This window comes from Carettochelys insculpta, chromosome 5 (genome assembly GCF_033958435.1).
Source record: "Carettochelys insculpta isolate YL-2023 chromosome 5, ASM3395843v1, whole genome shotgun sequence".
Classification (NCBI taxonomy): domain Eukaryota; kingdom Metazoa; phylum Chordata; order Testudines; family Carettochelyidae; genus Carettochelys; species Carettochelys insculpta.
Window position 1 is genome coordinate 78,382,302 of NC_134141.1, and position 21,626 is coordinate 78,403,927.

Sequence of the window (21,626 nt, forward strand, 5' to 3'; positions counted from 1 at the left end):
CTTAACTTTCTTAAATTAATTGTTTAAATTTTAGCTCTTTTGGCAGCTTTCTTGAGAGGGAAAGAAAAATAAAATGCAAGTCTCAGAATCAAAGCAGATCTCTTTGTGTTTCTGTGGCCTACAAGGGATTGAGAGAAGCTGTTAAATAGAATACATTTTTGACTTTCCAGGATGCTAAGCCTAAAATAGCATTCCAAAGCCCTTAGGCTATACAGTACAAACACCGCAGAACTAATACACATCATTTTGAATTAAGAAAACTGATTCTGATTATGCTAAATCCAGTAATAACATGATGAAAACGCAGTAGATAATTCTAATTAGTAGAGACAAATCTCATTTTAATTTGCTTATACTTAAATGTGTTGCATGGTATATATCCATGCTGTGTGCACAGAAGGAAAGCTTTTCTACGTTGGGACTCAATAGTAGAAACACAAATGAATAAAAATGCTACCTAGTCAGTTCAGGTCATCTGTTGTGAATAGTGCATGGGAGGCTGTAGAATGAAGGTGGCAAGGAAATAGTATGCTCAGTTCTTGTAGAAACAGTGAAAGTGATAAATGACTCTTAAAGGTAATGCTAAAGACACATGGTATACCTCAACTGTTCATAGAAAGCTTGCTGTAAATCCCTTCTGTGGCTTTCATATATACATTTCTGATTAACTACAGTTACTTTCAAGAAACTCTATGCACAATTGAAATGGGAGTTTGTACTGTGGCAAGTGTGGGTTTTGTATGCGGTTGGTATGGTAGAAATTGCATGACCATAATGGAGGTTGAGGTGTGAGAGTGAGAGAGAGAGAGAGAGAATATAAATATATAATGCTCTGTCTTTGAATAAAAATAAAGGCTTCTCCCCACCATGATCCAAACTTCAGAAAAAAGGAAATGAGCCGTCCGTGGGTGATATGAAACAGCATTAACATTCTTGTGCTCATATGTTCCTCATGACACTGACATATGTTCCTTCTTGTAGGGAACCTATAAACCTCTTAACTTGATAGTCTGTGCTCTCTTATCACCCATTGTATATTGATTGAAATGCCAGCTGATGAGGGAGGAGGGATTTCTCCCCACTGCAATCCTGGCAGCTTCCATAGGGGCATCTAACTGGTTAGGACACTACTTTAACCATCCTTGTTGGGTCAGTTAGCCTATCTAAGACTCTGAGGACTGGATTTGATTTCTAGTATGTTACAGAGGTGCCTTACAACTACTTTGTGAACTCTGTACTGTCCAGTCTGATCCGGAGGTGATCTGGGTCAAACACTGAAAGATAAGAATATCTACTGCTGGGTCTTCTCATAGCTGTGAACTCTGGAGCTGCTCATATGTAGAAGTTGACTATAAGCAGGGTGATTGTTCTGTGTGTTAGAGCTGTGGAGATTTAGAGCTAACCTAGGGTTGTAGATGAAAGAGAAAGGTGGGGATAATCCTCAGACTTGACTTTATACTGACGAGATATTCAATACAGCTCGAGTTATGACTTCAGCTTGGTCTTAATGAGCCTTATGCTTGGTTACTGTGGCACAGTCAGAGTGGTTAAAGACTGGAATAAATTGCCTAGTGTGGTTGTAGAATCTCCATCACTGGAGATATTTAAGAACAGGTTTGATAAATATCTGACAGGGATGATCTAGGTAGTGCTTGGCCGTGCTGTGAGGGCAGGGGACTGGACTTGACAAGCCCTTGAGATCTCTTCCAGTTGTAGGATTCTACAACTCAGTTTCTTCAATGGACTGACCAGACTGACTGTGTGCAGGGCCTCTGCTATTGTCCCGGAGTGCTTGAGGGGAGGAGAATGAATTCCTGGATCTCAACCCTTGAGCAGGAGTGGAGATGCCTCTTTGTAGGCACCATGTGCTGATAAAAGTTCGTTACATATGCCCCTTTGTGTCAGCCAGTAGAGGGTATGGATTGTATTACACCTGCACTATTGGCTTTTTAGCTCAACCTGTAGCAGCTCCTGCTTTTAGCTCTGCAGATTCCAAACCCCAGTGTGATGGTCAGATCTGCCACACAAGCAGCTGTCCGGTGTCATCTTCTGTGGGATCCTCAAACAGTTCCCCAGCTGGTTGCCCAGCTCTAGTCAGTCATGTCTTTTGAGCTGATCGGTGCTTTCTGGTCACATGTTCAGACTCTGTTGCATGAAACCCAGTGCTGGGGGGTGGGTGGGTGTGTGTATGCGCACATGCCAGTACTTGCCACTACTGAGTACCAGAACCTCAGAAGCCCAGCCATGAGGTTGGCTGTGGGAAGTGGGGGAGCCAGCTGAATACCAGCTCCTTTTTTTAAAAAAAGGCACGGATGAAACCCTTTATAATGTTTCCATTAACTTCGGCAAGGAAAAAAGCCATCAGAGTAAGCTTGGCTCTGAAGTGAGACATAACTTTGAAAGTGATGTACACTTTCAAAGTCCCTTCTCTCTATAGCAATAGTTTGCTTTGAAACGGGACAGTTAAAAACAAGGCACGTTGAACAGGGAATCTTGGACAGGACAAGGTCTTGTTCTGGGAGGTTTCACTGAGAGTTAGTGGTTCTCACCACCTTACGGACTTGAGCCTTGGGTCATGCCATATGCAAATGCTGCTTTTCATAACACATTTTTTTTCTAATTCTACTATGTATTGTTCATAAGGGGATTATATTTTTCCTGGGCAGATGTTAGATTTGTACCAATAGACACATTTGTTGCCAGTGGAAATGTTCAGTAAATCTCAGGTAATCTGGAAACTGAGCCAATCCAATCCCTTTAATACATTTAAAAATAACAAACTGGAATGTGATGCACAGCAATTAAAGAAAGCTTTCTGTCCTTCCTGAGTAGCCTGGATAACTTGCTTTCAGATGTCCATTGAAGAACTAGCCACAGTGGGCCTTCCTTCTGGCCTCCAACCCTCTATTAGTTCTAATAATCTGTGCAGCCCTAACACACGCTTTCTGCTATGTGCTCTACCTAGAAGGGGAGACAAAAAGGCACATGATATTGTAGGTGCTGCTGTAGCTATCTCCTACGTGGGAAGACTGCATTGCACATCACTCTGGTGCTTTATGTACTTCATTGGCACCAAGTCCAGCTCCACATGTGCCAGCAGCTCATTCAACAGCTCTCCTACCTTCTTTGAATCATTATAACAAGCTACAGCTACCAGAGACAATGACTAATGAAGGAGAAACGCTCAGGTTTCAGGGCCATTTTTTCTAGAAGACTCAAGATTATGTACTTTTGTTCCACCAGTAACCCTACCCCTCATTACTTTTCAGGGATAAGAGTTCTGTTGAAGGTTTTTGCCAACAGAACTCTGTCTACATAGCTGCTTTATGCCAAAATCTCTCCCAACACTGTGATTGTGCCAGATTATGCAAATGAAGTGAGATTTGTAAATCAGTGCTTCATATACAATGGTGGGTTCCCTCATTTGCATTCCTCTCTGAGAGGAATGCTATGTAGATTTAGCCATTGTGTATAGTTTAATTTAGCCATTGTGTATAGTTCAATATTATTAATTCTGAATCTTACGCTATTGAGAGAGAGTTAGCAAGAGGCTGTGTTCTTTTTTTTTTTTTTTTTAAAGACTGGTAATTATTTGGATGAGTTGCAGAAAAAGGGCAAAAAGCTGAAACTCATGTCTATATTTGTGTTAAAAAGGAAGGAATTCAAGGACAGCTCAAGCTGCTGTCAGTGGGTTTTTTGAGTTGACTCCAGTGTATATTGGATCAGACATCACTATTTAAGGCAACCCTAAAATATAAGAGGTTTAGCTACAGTTAGCCAGGGAGATTTAGCTATACACCGTTAACTGCTTTTAACTAGAGCTCTGTGATACATCCTGTGCAATGCTTTTGATATCTAGCAATATCTAACAATCTGAAAATAAAGAATCCTTTAAAAAAGACAAATAGGTCTAAACCTTCACTGCATGTGAAGGGAGACTCAACCAATCAACTTCACTGGAAGCTTTGAATTTCACCAGTGTAAAAGCTTGAGTTGTGAAGGAAGACCTTAAAATGACAGCCTCAAAGTTGCTCACTTTTTCCTTTAAGAAGAGAGCTCCTATATACTAAAAGCCAAAAAACATAGACCTGCCTAAATGTTTAACAAGAAGTTTCTTATACAGGGACACACATATATGTTTCATTATAGCAACTGTCAGTACACTGACTGACATATCATGCTTGCTATATAATGCATACACTTGAGAGAGAAGCTGAGGTTTTAGTTGTATTTTTCCAAGTCTTTGTTTTGTACCCAGGCTGGAACAGAGGTACCCTGTCATCTGTATGGCATAATATTCTTCATTAACAAGAATTATGTAACTTCTGCATTTGCCACTGCATCACAAAGATTGTGCATATCTAGTTAGAATAAAGAACTGTCATTTCAAGCGGTCTTTCTGATCCTGCTAGATGAAAAATCTCAGGCTAGAACTTATAACTAGAAGCTCAAATCAGTAGCCAGCTAACTGATTCCATCCTAAATTTAGACAGCAATCTGGAGAGTGTTTTACAAGGTGGTCTTGCTACCCACTTACGTTTTTATGATACTCTATCACTGCAGTATTACCCCCAATGATCTTAGTGACCATGCCTGATACAAATCTAGAATAACTAAATCAGCGATACATCCTCATGGCAGGAAATAGCCACTCCAACTAATTACTGTTAGCTGAAACTTCTGCAATACAGCACTAGACTAGTCACAAGTGGCAAAATTCAAGTCTAACTTGAAACCCTTTCCTTTCCAAAATTTGTAGGAGTGTTGAAAGGCAGCTCAGACTTGCCACAGTTGGTATCTGGATCCAGACTTGATTCCACGCTTAAAGTTAGTGACCAAAGCTAGTTTTGGTAGGCAAGGTACTAGGTGGAAGGGCCACCTTTACTGTTGATTGCTGTCTAAGTCTTATTTACATATAATGTCTTCAGGGTGTGCGTATGCTGCAGTAAAAGCCCTGGCTCAGTGTTCAGGCTGTGATGCTAAAAATTGCAGTGAAAGTGTTTGGGCTTGGACTGGGAATCTTAGTTGTGCTACAGTTGTGGCATTTGAGAAGCCAAACCCAAATGCCCATGGTGCAGTTTTTAACTTTGCAGCCCAAGCCTCACAAATCTTAATCATCTGACCTGGGCGCTCATAATTGCTACTATGATCTTTTTATTGTAGTGTACTCATACCCATAGTGCTAAAGTACTCAAACAATAAGCTTATTATAAGTTTACTATAGTATTGGTGGATAACATCATTGTCTTATCAACTTTGAAAAATTAAATAGATAATAAAAATGCTTAAAACAATGACAGATACTGAGGTTCAAATCATGAAGCTTTATAATTAAGTTGCAACATATACAAAGTAAATATGCTTAATTCAAACTCTAAGTACTGTAGCAGCATTTCTTATAGTGGCATTTGTAAACTTTCATGGAAATATTTTTTTCATCAAATTGTGTGTATAGTGAAATCACCCATCACCAGTCAAAACCTAATCCTTTGAAGGCCACTTATAAATAAATAAAATTTAAGAGGGGTTTTGTTTACCAAGTTCTGTTTTGGGCAGTTGATTCTGGATTGCTGATCCAGAGACCTAAAAATAGTATCACAGGCACATTCTCATGTTCTTCAGCTAACATCATATGTCATCATGTGCTGACAATGCCCACGTGCTTTGTATGTTGGACAGACTTCAAACTCTCAAAGAATTAATGGGCGTAAAACAGACAAACACTCCTGATTCACAAACCTGTCAGCCAGAACTTCAATGGAGTGGGCCATTCTCTTAATGACTTAGGTCTGTGTTTTACTGAAAAGGAACTTTCACAGCTGTTTGGAAAGAGAGGCTGCTGAACTCTTTTATATTCAAATTCAACACATTAAAACACGGTTTGAACCGGGATGGCAATTCCCTATCTCATTATAGGGGCTCTCTTACGTATTTTGCTTTATCTAATTCTTGACTCCCCCGCCTTCTGCTCTCTGACTTGCTCACCTTGATATTTTTTTCTGATTAGTCAACCTTGATTACTATTTTTGGTTCTCTGTGCCTTAAATATTAGTCTGTTCTGGTATGGCTATGATCTGAAGAAGTGGGTCTGTCCCACAAAAGCTCATCACCTGATAAAGTTGTTAGTCTTTAAAGTGCTACTGGACTGCTTTTTTGTTTTGATAGCATATAGACTAGCACAGCTCTCTCTCTTTTACTAAAAATTGAAGGTGTGCTGCAGCATTCTGACATGGTATTGCCAAGCAGAAAAATGTGTAGCTTGTAACAAGAAAACTTCCCCCACGCTCCCAAAAATACCCTATGAAGACAACAAACAAGTGATTTTAATGTTTGCTGTTAAACCCAAGTTTTAGATGGGCTATTGTTCATGTATATGTAATAAAGGTTGAACCTTCCTAGTCTGGCACTGTCAGGACCTACCTGGTGCTGAACAAGAGAATCTGCTTGACCACATGAGGTCAATACAGTAGACCCAACTTACACAATTTTGCCTTATGATTTCAACTCATGGGCTACGTCTACACGTGAAGCCTACATCGAAGTAGCCTATTTCGATGTGGCGACATCGAAATAGGCTATTTCGATGAATAACGTCTACACGTCCTCCAGGGCTGGCAACGTCGATGTTCAACATCGACGTTGCGCAGCACCACATCGAAATAGGCGCTGTGAGGGAACGTCTACACGCCACAGTAGCACACATCGAAATAAGGGTGCCAGGCACAGCTGCAGACAGGGTCACAGGGCGGACTCAACAGCCAGCCGCTCCCTTAAAGGGCCCCTCCCAGACACACTTGCACTAAACAGCACAAGATACACAGAGCCGACAACGAGTTGCAGACCCTGTGCATGCAGCATGAATCCCCCGCTGCAGCAGCAGCAGCCAGAAGCCCTGGGCTAAAGGCTGCTGCACACGGTGACCATAGAGCCCCGCACGGGCTGGAGAGACAGCGTCTCTCAACCCCCCAGCTGATGGCTGCCATGGAGGACCCCACAACTTCGACGTTGCGGGACGCGGATTGTCTACACGGTCCCTACTTCGACGTTGAGCGTCGAAGTAGGGCGCTATTCCGATCCCCTCATGAGGTTAGCGACTTCGAAGTCTCGCCGCCTAACGTCGAAGTTAACTTCGAAATAGCGCCTGACGCGTGTAGCCGCGATGGGTGCTATTTCGAAGTTAGTGCCGCTACGTCGAAGTCGCGTGCACGTGTAGACGCAGCCATGTTGTTGCAAGAAACATGTAAGTGGGAGGGAGCAGGGGGCCAGGTGGCAGCCTGGCTCCCAGCTCCACTCCGCTACGGAGAGAGAAGGGAAACTCACTGGCACTGCTGCACTCATCGGTTTCCTGGCTTCAGCAAGTGGTGGGGAGCTAGGAACCAGGTAGCAGTCTGGCTCCCAGCACTCCCCCTCCACTTATGGGAGCCTGGAAACTGACTGGTGCTACTGTGCTTGGCTCCCAGCTGCCGCCCCTCCTGGAACACAGCAAACTGTCCAGTGCTGCTGTCTGGCTCTGGGCTCCCCAGCACTCCCGTGAGCAGTATCCCAGGTACAGCCAAGACTGGGGAACCCAAAGGTGGCAAGGTCTCTCCCCCACCCAGTCCTGACTTACATGAGGTTGCCCAGGAATGCAACCTATGTGTAAGTCAGGTCCACTCTATTGTTAAGCGGCATTAACAATCTTCCACGGCTTACTGGGCTCTTAGAAGATTTTTAATAGTGAATTATAGCTAAATAACAGCACCGAACACAGAGCCAGGACTGGTGGTTGTAAACAAACTTCATTGGACCATGGGAAACTTGTCCATGCCCATGCTATTTGGTGGTTCAGCTAACTAAAATTACGCTAAATAGTAACATATAGACTAGCACAGCTTTCTCTCTACTATCAAAACAAAAAAGCAGAAAAATAGCACTTTAAAGACCAACAAAATAGTTTATTAGGTGAGCTTTCGTGGGACAGACCCACTTCTTCAGACCATAGCCAGACCAGAACAGACTCAATATTTAAGGCACAGAGAACCAAAAATAGTAATCAAGGTTGACAAATCAGGAAAAAAAAATATCAAGGTGAACAAATCAGAGAGTAGAGGGGTAGGAGGGAGTGGGGGGGGGAGTCAAGAGTTAGATTAAGCCAAGTATGCAAATGAGCCCCTATAACGACCCAGAAAATTTACATCCCAGTTCAAACCACATGTTAATGTGTTGAATTTGAATATGAAAGAAGGGCTGCTGAACTCTTTTATAAGACTGTTGTGAAAATTCCTCTTCAGTAAGATGCAGACTTTTAAGTCATTAGCAGAATGGCCCACTCCACTAAAATGTTGGCTGACCAGTTTGTGGATCAGGAGTGTTTTTATGTCTGTTTTGGGCCCATTAACTCTTTGTCTAAGAGTTTGAAGTCTGTCCAATATACAAAGCATCTGGGTGTTGTTGGCACATGATAGCATATATGATATTAGTTGAGGAACACGAGAATGTACCCATGATTCTGTGAATAATCTGGTTAGGTCCAGTAATGGTATCCCCAGAATAGATATGTGGACAAAGCTGGCAGCAGGCTTTGCAAGTTAAAGTTCCAGGACTGGTGTTCCTGTGGTATAGACTGGCTGTTGGTGAGAATCCTCATAAGGTTGGGAGGTTGTGTGTGGGAGAGAACAGGTCTGTCACCTAGGGCCTTCTGGAGTGTGGCGTCCTGATTAAGGGTAGGTTGTAGGTCTTTAACAATGCATTGCAGTGGTTTGAGATGGGGGCTGTAGATAATGACCAGTGGTGTTCTGTTTTTGGGCCTGTCTTGGAGTAGCTGGTCTCTGGGTATTTGTTTGTCCCTGTCGATTTGTTTTTCATTTCTCCTAGTTGGTAATTCAGGTTTATGAATATTTGGTAAAGATCTTGTAGTTTTCGGTTTCTGTCAGTAGGATCAGAGCAAATGCGATTGTACCTAAGGGCTTGACTGTTAACAATGGATCTAATTATGCCTGCAGGATGGAAGCTAGAAGTGTGTAGGTAAGTATAGCCATCAGTGGGTTTCCGGTAGAGTCAAGGTTGGCCTGGTCGGTATAGGGCTGCAGGACCTTCTGAGAAAGAACTCAAGTTGCACATGTGCATAGGATATAAGCTGCTATTAAACTGCATGCAGACAACACCGCCATAGTGTGTGATCTCATACCAAGCCATACTTGCATGTGTGAGAAGGATGGGTATAGTTTCATGCACTCCACTCAGCACCAGCATGCATGCTGTGCTCTGCCGTTTTCTCTGCCACATTCATCATTTTGTGTTCATTGTGGATTGATGTGCTTTTTGAGCTATAAAGTCCTCCGCTATGTCACTATCAAAACTGGAAAGTCGTAAATCTATAAAAAGATTAAAGATGAGCACAGTGTTTTCCAGGACAATTGGGAATTCTGCTTTCTGTTAGCTGAAAGGAAAGATTATTGGTGTTCCAAAGGCATGGCATTACAAAACTCACTGAGAAAAGTATGATCAATTAGAAGGGAAACTACAGCAAGATACACTACCAGAATTAAAGACCACATTGTACAGACAGCAAAGTCTGGTGACAAAATGAACAGACAGTGATCTTCTGATCACAGATAGGAAAAAGGGCTTTCGAAAACTGTGGGTGGTCTTTTCGGAAGGTCCCGTCTCCATGGGCGGCGCGTGATTCGAAAAGCCGCACTTCCGAATTGCCGTGGCTCCCATTATGCTAATGAGGCAACGCATATTCATTGTGGTGCCTCATTAGCATCTTTCGAACCTGCTCATTAACATGCCCCTTTTGAAAGGAAGGGGCATGTGTAGACCCAGCCTTGGAGAAATATAATTAGTCAAATTTGGCTTCCATAAGGACAGTGGCGCTCCTTCAAAGACCAGGAAAACAAGCGGTTTTGTGTCTAAATTAAAAGAACACCTAGCACCAAGAAACAAAATATATCCATGTGCTCTGCATAATCCATCTGGAAGTGCAGTGCTCAAAGGTTCTAAACAAGGAGCAAGTGCTCAAAGTTGTGGGGAAATAAAATTGACTACTTGTCATGTGCTTTGAACTATCTTAAGTGAGTTGAAAGTGAAGGCTTGCCATACTATATCAAAGTTGATTGGCTTTCTTGTTCGGGGTTTTGGAAACTGAGAAGAAATCATTATTTTCCTTAAAATAGAAGGACAGGACACAGGATTAATCAATAACAATAACTGGTTACAAGATATATCCTTTTTAGTTGATGTTACCAAACATCTGAGTGACCTGAATTTGAGACTTCAAGGGATGTGCCAGGTAGTGAGTACTATGTATGACCTTTAAAAGCTTTTATGACCAAACTTTGTCCTTGGAAATAGTTAAAGATGATTTAACTCATTTCATTATATATCACAATCATAAAAGCAAATGCCCCAGTTTGCATTTTGTGAATTATGCATCAAATATTGTGCTTCTGTGACATGAATTTGAGGAGAGTTTCCAGGATTGGTCCTGGACACATGGAAGTCAACAAACTTTTCTGTTGGGTTTTTTAAGTGGATTTTACATCTGACCCCAGGTAGACTTTTAACAGATTTTTTAACTGGCTACACAGTCTGATCTTGGAAGCACTGCACTGTTGCTAATCAGATTCATGTCTCTTTGTTAGAAGTTGAACTTCTCACCTTTTATATTTTAGCTCAGTAGTTCTCTCTGACTGCAATTGCTTTTCCATGGCATGGCTGCAGTCTGCAAAATGTATATATACAAGCCAAACAAAGATTGTGCCTCATGGTTTTTAAATATCTATGGAACAGAATTGGCATGGGAAAGAAATAGTTGGGCCGGAGTTATAGTCAGGCTATTACACAGTGACCAAGAAACCCTACTCATTGGCTGCAGCCTCGTGGTGGCCAATATTCCAGCCCTAAGCCTGGAGGGCAGAAACAATGAAGCAGTGTGGAAGGTGGTAAGCTTTCTGCAGGTTTAAAGAGTAAATTTGTCCTCTGTTCTCAAACTTCTTGAAGGCCATGGCTCACTCATGTCTGGGCTTTGTGAAAGCAAGATGAATGCCCCTTTCCTACTTAAACAGGAAGGATTGGTCTATGATGAAATCACAGGAGTCAAAATCAGATGATCTGGCTTCAATTCCTCAGTCCATAGTAACTGCCTATAAAGTGGGCAAATTCCTTAACCTCCTGTGCCTCTTTCCCCCCCCCCCCAAAATTGTAAAATCCTTCCCTATCTCACATAATTACAAGTAATGAGTGATCCAGAAAATCTTAGTTATCCGGCATATGATGATTGTAAAAAAACAACAGAGAACAAAGTCTTTTAAAAAAAATTGGGATGGACAACTTGGGAGGGGGGCAAAGCTAGGTGCAAAATGCATATAATATAGGTTATATGCATTTTGCTTCATAATATAGGTTATGAACTGCTCATAATATTCTACCATTGCAGGAGAATCAGCAATAGTAAACCTACTGCATTTCCTTTTTAAAGCATTGTATAAACTGTTTGTACAACAATTCTAGTTATTACTTACAATATAGCGCTCCTGGGAAACCTTTGGATTAGACAAGATTTAGAGCCTTGCTTTCCTAAATCACTCAGTATGGGTGAGTCCATGTAGGGATGTAATTCTCAGTATCTCTGGTTAGTTCAGTGTGAAAATACATGCATATGCACAGTGCAATTCATTAGAGAACACTCTGTATCACTAACTAGAGTCCTCTTTCAGAGTGCAGTAAGTCTGAAGGCAAATTGAATTAATTCATGTGCACACAATGCTGCTGCATGCTGCTTTCAAGAGACTAGGTGGATGAGGTAATATCTTCTATTGGACCAATTTTCTGCTGGCGAGGAAGACAAGCTTTCAGAATTTACACAGAGCTCTTCTTAGGGTTGGGAAAATGTTCAGCATGAGAAATGAACACACTTTAAGAGACAGTCCAAGGTGAAGTGACCAGTTAACACCTGTGCAGTCATGGGAGTGGAAGGAAGGAAGGGAGGTGGGGAATGGCAGCTGGGGGGATGGCTCGTGGGTTGGTTGTTGTGATATACCATAAATCTAGGTTTTTTCCTCTTCTCTTCAGTCCATGAGTTTTAGAATCTACCAAAGTTAAATGTAAGGTCCCAGGCTTTTCCTTTGAGGATGGGTATTGGAAGATGGGATATGGAGCAAATATTTGTGGAAAAAGTGTACTTTGTGTGTGTCCTATAATTTTTTGTGTGACTACATTCATGAGCAATGAGATTGTCTGGTTTCATCTGCACACTTGTTGGGGCATTCGGCGCACTGGATGAGGTGTACCATACATTGTGAGTACCTGGGTCTTGCACATGCCTCTTGAAAAGTGTGTCGGGGTGATGACCATAATTGTGGAAAGGTATATACATGTTTTGGATCTGTTCTGGCACTGTCTGGTACTCCTTTGAATGGATGTGTTCTAGTATGTGGGGAAATAGCTTCTGATGAGCTTGCCGAGGTTGGGGAAGAGGGAGATACAGAGGCTGGAAGAGGGACTTCAGGAAAGATTTTTCAGAATGTGACCTAACATTCCTTATTTTTTTTCCCATCCACATGTCTCTTCATCTCCATGAAGAATAATTTTTTCATGTGCACTGAAGCTTGTGACTGCCCCACCAGTAGAAACAAAACCTAGTTGTGGGCCTTCTGCTAATCAGCTGGGTAACAGCTGAATTTCTTCTGAGTGGCTGCACAAATGCATAGCTTAAAGGAAACAGTGATCTGGTTCCTACTATGTAGGGGTTGTAATTGTTTACAATATCTACTGTCAAGAGCTCCCCCTCCTTCAACACCACGGTCCTCGTTGTCCCATACCACTGCACGCTGGACTCCATACTGGGTATTTGGCATTCCCTGATGCAATTTACTTCCCAGTGGAGTGTCTCTTGTTTGGTGAAGGTGGTTTTAAGCATGCCAGGTATACATCTTGGACTTTCTCCTTACAGCTTATTTGGTGGTATCTGTGTGTGCCTGGTTGTTAGGTTTTCTTTGTGTATTTGGCAAGGGCACCAGGAGGGTGGGGAGTGGACTAGGGATGAGACTACACACCCTGCTTACTCTTTCTACTCCCCTGCGTATCAGGAAGTGAGGGGAAAGTAAACAGCTTGCATGAATTATTGCTCTTCTGCCTTTTTTCACCATCAGCAAGTGAGAGGAAGCTTGCAAAGTGTGTACTTCCCTCTCTCTGTAGTAGGGGAATGGAAAGAAGATGAAACAATGTCCTGGTACGCATGGCTGTAGATCCCATCCTCCTGCCCCTACCCTCCTAAAATGGTGCACTTTTGCGTTTTGAGGTAGTTACTGAATCTGTGAAGGCAGGTGTGGTGATCAATAGTTTTATGGATATTATCTGTAGGATTCTAGAGTGATTTTAATGAGGGTGGTAGTTATCTTCACACACTTCATAATCTGAGGGAGGTTTGGTCATCTGTCCACAGCTGAAATTATCATTAATGTGCATAATTGGTTTTGTGTTCATTTGTTCAGAAATACTTCTGTGAAGTGGCACATGAGGGAGCTGGCATACTTGGGAGCTGTGTGAGTATCTGTAGCTATTCCCATGGTCTGGACAAAGCATTTAATTGTGAATGAGGAAGAAATGTTTGGGATGGATTTTTAATTGTTGGCCATTGTTTAATAGATATTTGAGACAGGCAGTAATGGTGGCAAGGATGGTGTTCTGAGGGTGGTTGTTAATGATCCAGTATTTCTGGAGGAATTCAGCTTTATCCTGGGGCATCTGAATCCCATTACTTGCCCAAGTATAATTTTAGAACTCCATGCACTTAAAGTCCGCAGTTTCCTGAGCATTAGTAACTTATTGCTCCTCAAGTTAAAAATCTTATAATGGCATCGCACAGCATGATGAAGACTGCAACAGTCAATGGCCCTCCACAGAATTGGTTGGTGATGTTTCCCATAGTGTGACAGGATGTCCAGTTGACAGATGGCAATGGTGAATGGCTTTTAGGCTCATATGTGGTATGGCGTGTTGATTTTGCTGCTGCAGCTTCAGAGCTAGGTCAACCCATATATTGAGAGAGGGCATCTTTGCTATCTTGAAGTTTTCATACCATTGCTAGTCATACTAGGTCTGCAGAATGATTCTGTCCCACTAATCAGTGCTGGTTTTCTGAGCCCAGAAATACCTCCACATTGTGTAAAGCTTCTCCAGGAACACCTCTTATAGCAGTAATTGCTTGGTGGTGGTCTCTTCCTCATTGTGCTCCCTGTGCTGCTTCACATCCTCTGCTTGGTGGTATTTTGGATGAACTCCAAGGCCAAAGATGCACAGGTTTGAGCATTCAAAGCCCAAGCAACCTCTACATTCACTGTTTGTAACGGAAGAGCATGGAACATTGTTAGGTCAATGCTGGTTGAGAGCAATTTGAACTATGATAGGTAAACTTATCTAGGGAGAGAGTGCACATGGGACAGAATGAATTAGGGAATGTTCTTGTATTTAACCCCAACTTCTGCCTGGCTTTCACTGTGCATCTCACAATATGGAGGGAGAAAAATTTACTGGATGAACATTGTTCAGCAGCAAAACAAAGGGCTATTGGTTACTTTCCAAGAATTCAAAGTGCTTAATATGCAGCAGCAGGCCCCTGTCATGCGTACATAATGATATAAACTGAAAGAGGGCCCAGGCACGCTGTGTGCATGCTGTTAGTATCGCTTATGTATAACACACCGTATAGTTATGTCAGCTCAGTAAGAACTAAGCAACCCATCTAGACAAACCTATATAGTAATTCACTGTATCTGTGAGGACAAAAACAAGTTCTGAAAGAAACACTTAGGCAATACCTCTCTTTCCAATTGTGCTTGCAGTCCCTCCCCCTTCATGTGTGTCCTCCTAACAATATCCTAAACCTTAATAGAAGGTTTCATTAGAGATGATTTTCAAATGGAGATAATCCTTTTTCAGAGCTCCAGCACCACAGAAGAACTTGCAGTTCGTAGTGATTTTCTGAACCAGCTGCTCTTTCGAGGACTGTAGGGCTATGTCTACGCAGTGGGTGCTGTTTTGGAATACAAGGGTACCCCAAAATAGCAATGCAGCAGCTTTTCACAGTGCACAAAAGAGCTATTTTGTGTGCTATTCCAGTTCTGATACCCCTCATATGAGCAGTAATGGAAAATGTGCAAGAGCCCCTTATTCCAAAATTTGGTGCCATTGGGATAGAATAAGGTAAATTTTGTGTGCATTATTTTGAAAAACTCTTGTGGTGGAGACATAGCCTAAAGGGCTTTATTCCTCATGAGAATGGTGTGCCTCGGACCGCAGTGTGGCACGTATCTGCTGGACTCCAAATAGAGAAGGCAGCAGAAAGAGCAACTTCTTCACAGCCGTCACAAGCATTGGTGGCTTAATTAGGGGAGCATTTAACATTCTCACACTTTACATCCTTTAGGTGGGAACAATATTGCCATGCAGGGTGGTTGACAGAATTCTAGAGCGCTTCACGATGCAAAAACATGATTGAAATAATGGTGGTTATTACTATGAGTAGTGTTTTGAATTGGCAGCTACAGAGGCACAATCAGATTTGATTTGGAAAAGTTATCTCTTTAGACTGTAGAGAGACAGGCCTGCTATTTTTAGCTATTGTGATTTCAGCTGGGCTGTGTCTCTATATTCAGCTAAGTTTTCAGCTTGTCAGAAGTTCCAAAAAATTGAGCCTCAAAAAAGTCAGTTTTGTTCCCCCCACCCTCACGTTGGATCAAATCAACATTTTGAAAGGAGTAACTTTAATTTTCAGTCCTTTTCCTAAATAAAAATCAAAAGGGAAGAGCTAGATTGAAAAAGGACCAAGTTAGTGGTGCCATATCCTGCTTCATAGCCTTTGTCTAGTGTTTAGAATACTGGCTTGGGATGTAGGAATCTGGGGGTCCATTCTTTTCCTCTGTCTCTTGCAGAGCATGGATTGTCACTCATGTCTCGGTGCTATAGGAGAATGTGCCAACCCTCGTGCTACAAAGTGTTTAAGGAAAGGTGTCTCTCTCTGCTGACTAAGCCATTCCACTGTGTATAGGTAACTAAATAGTTATTGGAGTCAAGACTTGTATTTGGGTCTTCCCATGCCCAGATGAGTATCATAACTACTAAACGGAAGGTTATAAGGGAGACATCACCACTATCACCGTTTTGCCTGATTTTTTTTTTTTTTGAAGAATGGCTCACATATAAACATGTGAAACTAGCCTGAGGAACCTTTGGCTGAAGTTCTTCAGTGAATTCATGTCAAATTTGACATGTGAAATTGAATAGTTTCAGGCTGACCTAGACTGTTTTTTTTTCCTCAACAAATAAGTTGGGAGGGGGGCTCTAAATAGGCATAAGTTTGTTCAGGGCAGGTGCTCTGGATCACTCAAAGTTCACATGGCATTTCGGTGTCAATAAATTGTTTAAGTTTTCATTGTCTGATTATGGGGAAAAAAATCTTAAGACATTTTAAGGAACATTGTGGCACAATGACTGAGCTTAATACTATTGAAGTCCAAATTGATTTGTCATATTAAATTTGGTCAAACATCTTCATAAAAAAGTAAAAAACTAATCCCATTTCTATTTCAGTGCTTCCTATTTTATTGACTGACTACACTCAAATTAGCTTATACATTTGTAGAAGGCTCAGAACTTGAATGACAGTACATTCAATAGGGTTACTAAGGTGCACATACTCTAATTGCTCTAATAATTGAAAATATCCAAATTTTAAGATATTTAAAATTATTTTTTCAGGTATCAGGAAACATTGGGTTGTTCTAGTCAGGCTCTTGTACTATATCTATTCAGTGTAGTATCTAAGCACTTGTATCTTTGGATATTTTCAATTATTAGAGCGATTAGAGTATGTGCACCTTAGTAACACTATTGAATGTACTGAGTCATTCAAGTTCTGAGCCTTCTACAAATGACCCCAATCTTGTGAAAGCAATCAGGTGGCATAGGATTAAGTTTCAAAACTATATTCATTCAATCAGAGCAATTTATAGATACAGAAAGAGAACATCTGCAGATTGTTTGAAACCATCTTTATAAACTGAAGCAGGTGCTTATATTCTTGTCCCTAAACCTAGAGAATAACCTATTTGAAGACATTTTATTTAGTATAATTTTAGCTGATTTATACTTCATTACGCAGTAAGATCATTACCCAAGAGATGTACTCATTGAAATAAACCTCTTTAGAAGATCATGCTCTTTCAGAAAACTATTTTGAGTGTCTACATAAGAATCCATTTAAACAAAATAAAATGATCACTATAAAACTTTATTTTAATGGTTTGCTGTATCTTACCAGAATTTGGAGCATCAAGAGTTTGCTCCTAGTCCCATTGAAATTACAGGGTTTTTACCATGTACATCAAAATAAACATGCCCTAATATATGGCGTGATTCAGTGTCCATTGATTCCAGATTATTAGGCTCACTATTCCAGATTCTTTTTCAGTGCACTTCTCTCTGGATCAGAGCTAGCAGTGGTATATCTCCTTGAACTAGAATTTTCACTGACCAGGTTTACCAAATACATATCCAAGGAAGGTATTTGAAAGATACAATATTTTGTTTCAATTTGAGAAATGAGAAACAATAGATACTTTCAAAGTTGTATAATACTTTCAGTCAATAAGAGTTGTTTCACACATGTAATGATAAAAGAATCCATCTCAAAATTACATCTGGCAAATTTCTTTAAGACCAGCAGTGGCTACTGAAATGTTGGTTTGAAATTGAGATGGCAAAAGGAAACTTAAGGTATAGTTCATAAGACGTTAGGGCTAGAACTTAAATTTGTTGGTTACCAAAGCAGAGAAGGATGTAGCACTGCAGGTAAGATTTATATGGCTTCTGCAGGAATTTATTTACTTTGTGAATAAGTACACCTTTCAAACCAACCAAGCACAATGAAATAGTCGGAATGGCAACAGTGTTTATATCTGGTCTTTTGCCCTAAAACTGCTTCCCTCCTCCGCCCACCCGGTCTCCCCTGTGGATGACCACTGTTCACCAAAATCATCCACATCATGGCATCCGTAATACAGGTTGAACCTCTCCAGTCCTGAACTCTTGGACCTGACAAGGGTCAGACGAAAGAATTTGCCAGACAAAGGGAGGTCAATATTGTCTAGCAGCATTACGAACACTTCCACTGCTTACAGGCTCTTAGAAGACATTTAGGGTTAAATTACAGCTAAATAACAGCACAGAACACTGAGAGCCAGGACTGATGGCTGTAAACAAACTTTGAGACCACAGGAAACTTGGCCACACCCATAAGCGGTCATCCGACTGACTAAATCATGCTGGATTCTAGATGATGTTGGATGAGAGTTCCAGATTAGAGAGGTTCACCTGTAATAGTCTGTGTAAATGAAGTACATTTGTTGCATTGTGGGCTGCTTATGACTATCTGATTAAAACTGTTGTCTTGTATGAACTCCTGAGTGTGAGCTATAATGTCCAGACTGGGATCTCAAGAAAACTTTCAGCAGTTGAGACTCTGAAAATTTACTTATGTATTAATCTTTGAGGATTTATAAAAGAAAATCAGGAGATTCTTGCTTAATAGCACTATCAGTAGTAAGACTATATCCTTTAAGATAGCAGAATTTGCCCTATGCTCTTAGTTACAGCTCTGACATCTTTTTGCAGTCAATAGGATTGCAAACGTACCAAAGGAATTGAGGCTTTATATATCAGTTTGCAGAGCTGGTCAAAACACAATTTTCAGTTCCCAAGAAACTTTAGGGTTTCAGAATTTGAGTTCATCACGCATCAGTAAATTTGGCTTTGTTCTGAAATCTCTTGGTGAATCAAATGTTCATTTTGGAAACCCTGAAACATGCTTTTTAAAACAAAATGTGAAACCAATGCTGAATAGCAAATAGTTTTGCAGAGCAGAGACCTAGCTTCAGCTGGGGCTCTGAGAGTTGGCAAGATCCTGGCTGTGAACTCTGAAACATCATTTAGATTGTAGAGGAAACTGATCTGTGTTTCAGTGAAAGTTTAGTTGAAACTGTAATGGATTTGGTGAAACATTTTGATTCAACAGATTGGGCAAACTCCTGGGTTGGGAAGGCTGGAGCTGTTGCATAGTCAGTAGCTATATATCTTATAAGACAATTCTAGGATTGTCACCTTCTCAGTACATCACTTTGAAGTGTAGACTGACAGTGTGAAGTACTGAAATAGGCTACAAGTATGGGTGAAAGGGTAGCTGCCCTCGGGCAGGGCCAAACCTGGGCCCTCTGGAGCTTGGGGCAGGTGCCTCTACAGCTTGAGATATAAGCCAACCGGCTCTTAGCTTAGACTGTAGAGGACACTTACTCTTTCTCTGTGAAATGGTCTAGGTACCACTACATGGAACAGTACCACACATAGTTGTGTGGGTTACACAAGCTCTTTGTGTTTAGAATATCACTAGGTTCAGACATCACTATACGTCCATAAGTAATCAGCCACTTTTGGCCTTTTTTAACATTCACAAACAATGATACAGCTATGTGAGAGCATGGGCTTTCAGCTAGTGGTATTGTGTTAGATTGTCATCACCATGAACTCCTGCCTTCACCAGAATGAGGAACTGGGGACTGTGAAAATAATCAAATATGCATTGATCATAATATATTGTTGAAAAAGGCAATATTAAGCTTTTTCCCAGAACGGATAAAGTTCAATGGGACTTTTTTTGTTTTTTGTTTTTTGCCAGGATAATGGTTAAATCAGACCTGTAGAACTGGAGTCCAATATTTAAAAATGGTACCAGGAGAAAAATCATTTTACCCTCCCCTTATCTGTGCTTGTCCAGAAATGAGTGACCCTATTTTTTTTTCCTCCACTGAGATCATGTTTTTGGTGAGCAACTGAATTGCAGAAGAACCTTATCAAGAGGATACTGTTCTGTAGATACTGTATATTTAGATCCCAGTCAGTGTGCTCAGCTGTGAATCAAGGCAAATCTCAGTGTCTGTCCCAAAGCACTTTTTTTAGTGTACACAAAATATACCAGGAGGAAAGATTTGCTTTATAAAACCATTCATCTGTTTATTTGTGGGGGAGGGAAGGTAGGTTTTGGGCTTTCCTGGAGAAGATGTTGAAGCCAGCATCTGTCAGACTAACTTGTATGGAAAGGCGCTTTTTTAAAACTCAGACAGGACATCATGGTAGATATCTGAGATATAGGCTGCATCTCTGCTTGTCTCTTGTGTTAGTGTAAGCCAAATCCTCGCTGTGTTGCATACACGTGGGTTGGAACACACTGGGCCAAATTCAGCTCTCGGTTGCTTTCATGTAGATTCCTGAAGCTAGATTCTCAACAGGTGCAGACTCTCAAGACTTCATGGAGCTGTGTCAATTGATAAATCAAGAATCTGGCCCTGTGGGGTGAGCAAAGTATGCTAAACTGAAAAGGGTTCATTTAATGTAAAAGTGACGTTTGAAATCACCAGAATCAGGTATTTAAGCTGCCTTTAAACAGATTAATAGGACTAAGGGTGATATGATTTATTGCAGTCTGCTTTGTGAACAAGACCTTAGCTGAAGGTGAAGCTTAACATGTGAAATATTATTATTGTCTCTCAGCAACCTGAGAGCAAGAATATGCTCAAACACGTTCACTTGACAACTCAACTGTCATGAAGGCATATGTATTACCTAAAAAGGTCATTCTTCAAAGGGATCTGTAGTGGTGTCTGCTTGTATAATGGCAACTTAAAAATATGCTTGTCTTGTTAAATCTGGACACTTTTTGAAAACGTACATCATTTTGGTTCTAGTGCATTCATTAACATCCAATTATAGTCAAATGAAGGAACAGAATAACTGTTTGATACAGAGGTTAAAATCCAGATTGAAGCAGGACACTTCATTGGGAAAGATATAGGATAGGGATTCAAGACATTGATTCATAACATAGCTTCATGAAGTATGGTTACCCACATCATTTATCCCTTTTCCATTCATGGGGGTCATAGCCATAAGAGGTGCTTGTCCTCAATATGAAAATATATTTTTAGTGGGAGATTCCTGATTGTGTTTAGCTATACTAAGCCTATTTAAGGATTATTTGCTTTAGCAGCAGATGAGAGTAGTCTTGAGCTGTGATATCATCTTCTGGGATTGAAGATTTAATGTGTCCAAGAACTGCTTTGTTTCACAGGAAGTATTTGGCATTAAAGATAATTTATGATAACCAGAATAGCAGGAGACTTTTTCTTTTTTATGATATACATCAAATGTATAGAATTTTTCTTAGTGGTTGAGGTTATAGGGGCTGGTAATCCTTCCTCTTCTCTACCCCCCCAGTTGAAAAAGGGATAAAGTCTGTACTTTAATCCAGTAATGGACCCAAGTGAAATTAAGTTGTCCTTTTGTGTCACTTTCAAAACATTGGATTTGTTTGATAAATTGACTTTTTTTTAAATATACAAGACAGGATTTTGTGTGAGAGGATCTCTGTGCACTAAATGTAATAAAAATTAAACCTATCAATATCTCTGTGGGAGAGAAGGAAAGATGAAACCACTGTATCCTCAGTTTGCATGCCTATTGCAAAGCACTCTCAACTGCTCAGGCTTTCAGGATCTAAATTACTTGCCCAAGGTCGCACACTGAGGCAGAGACAG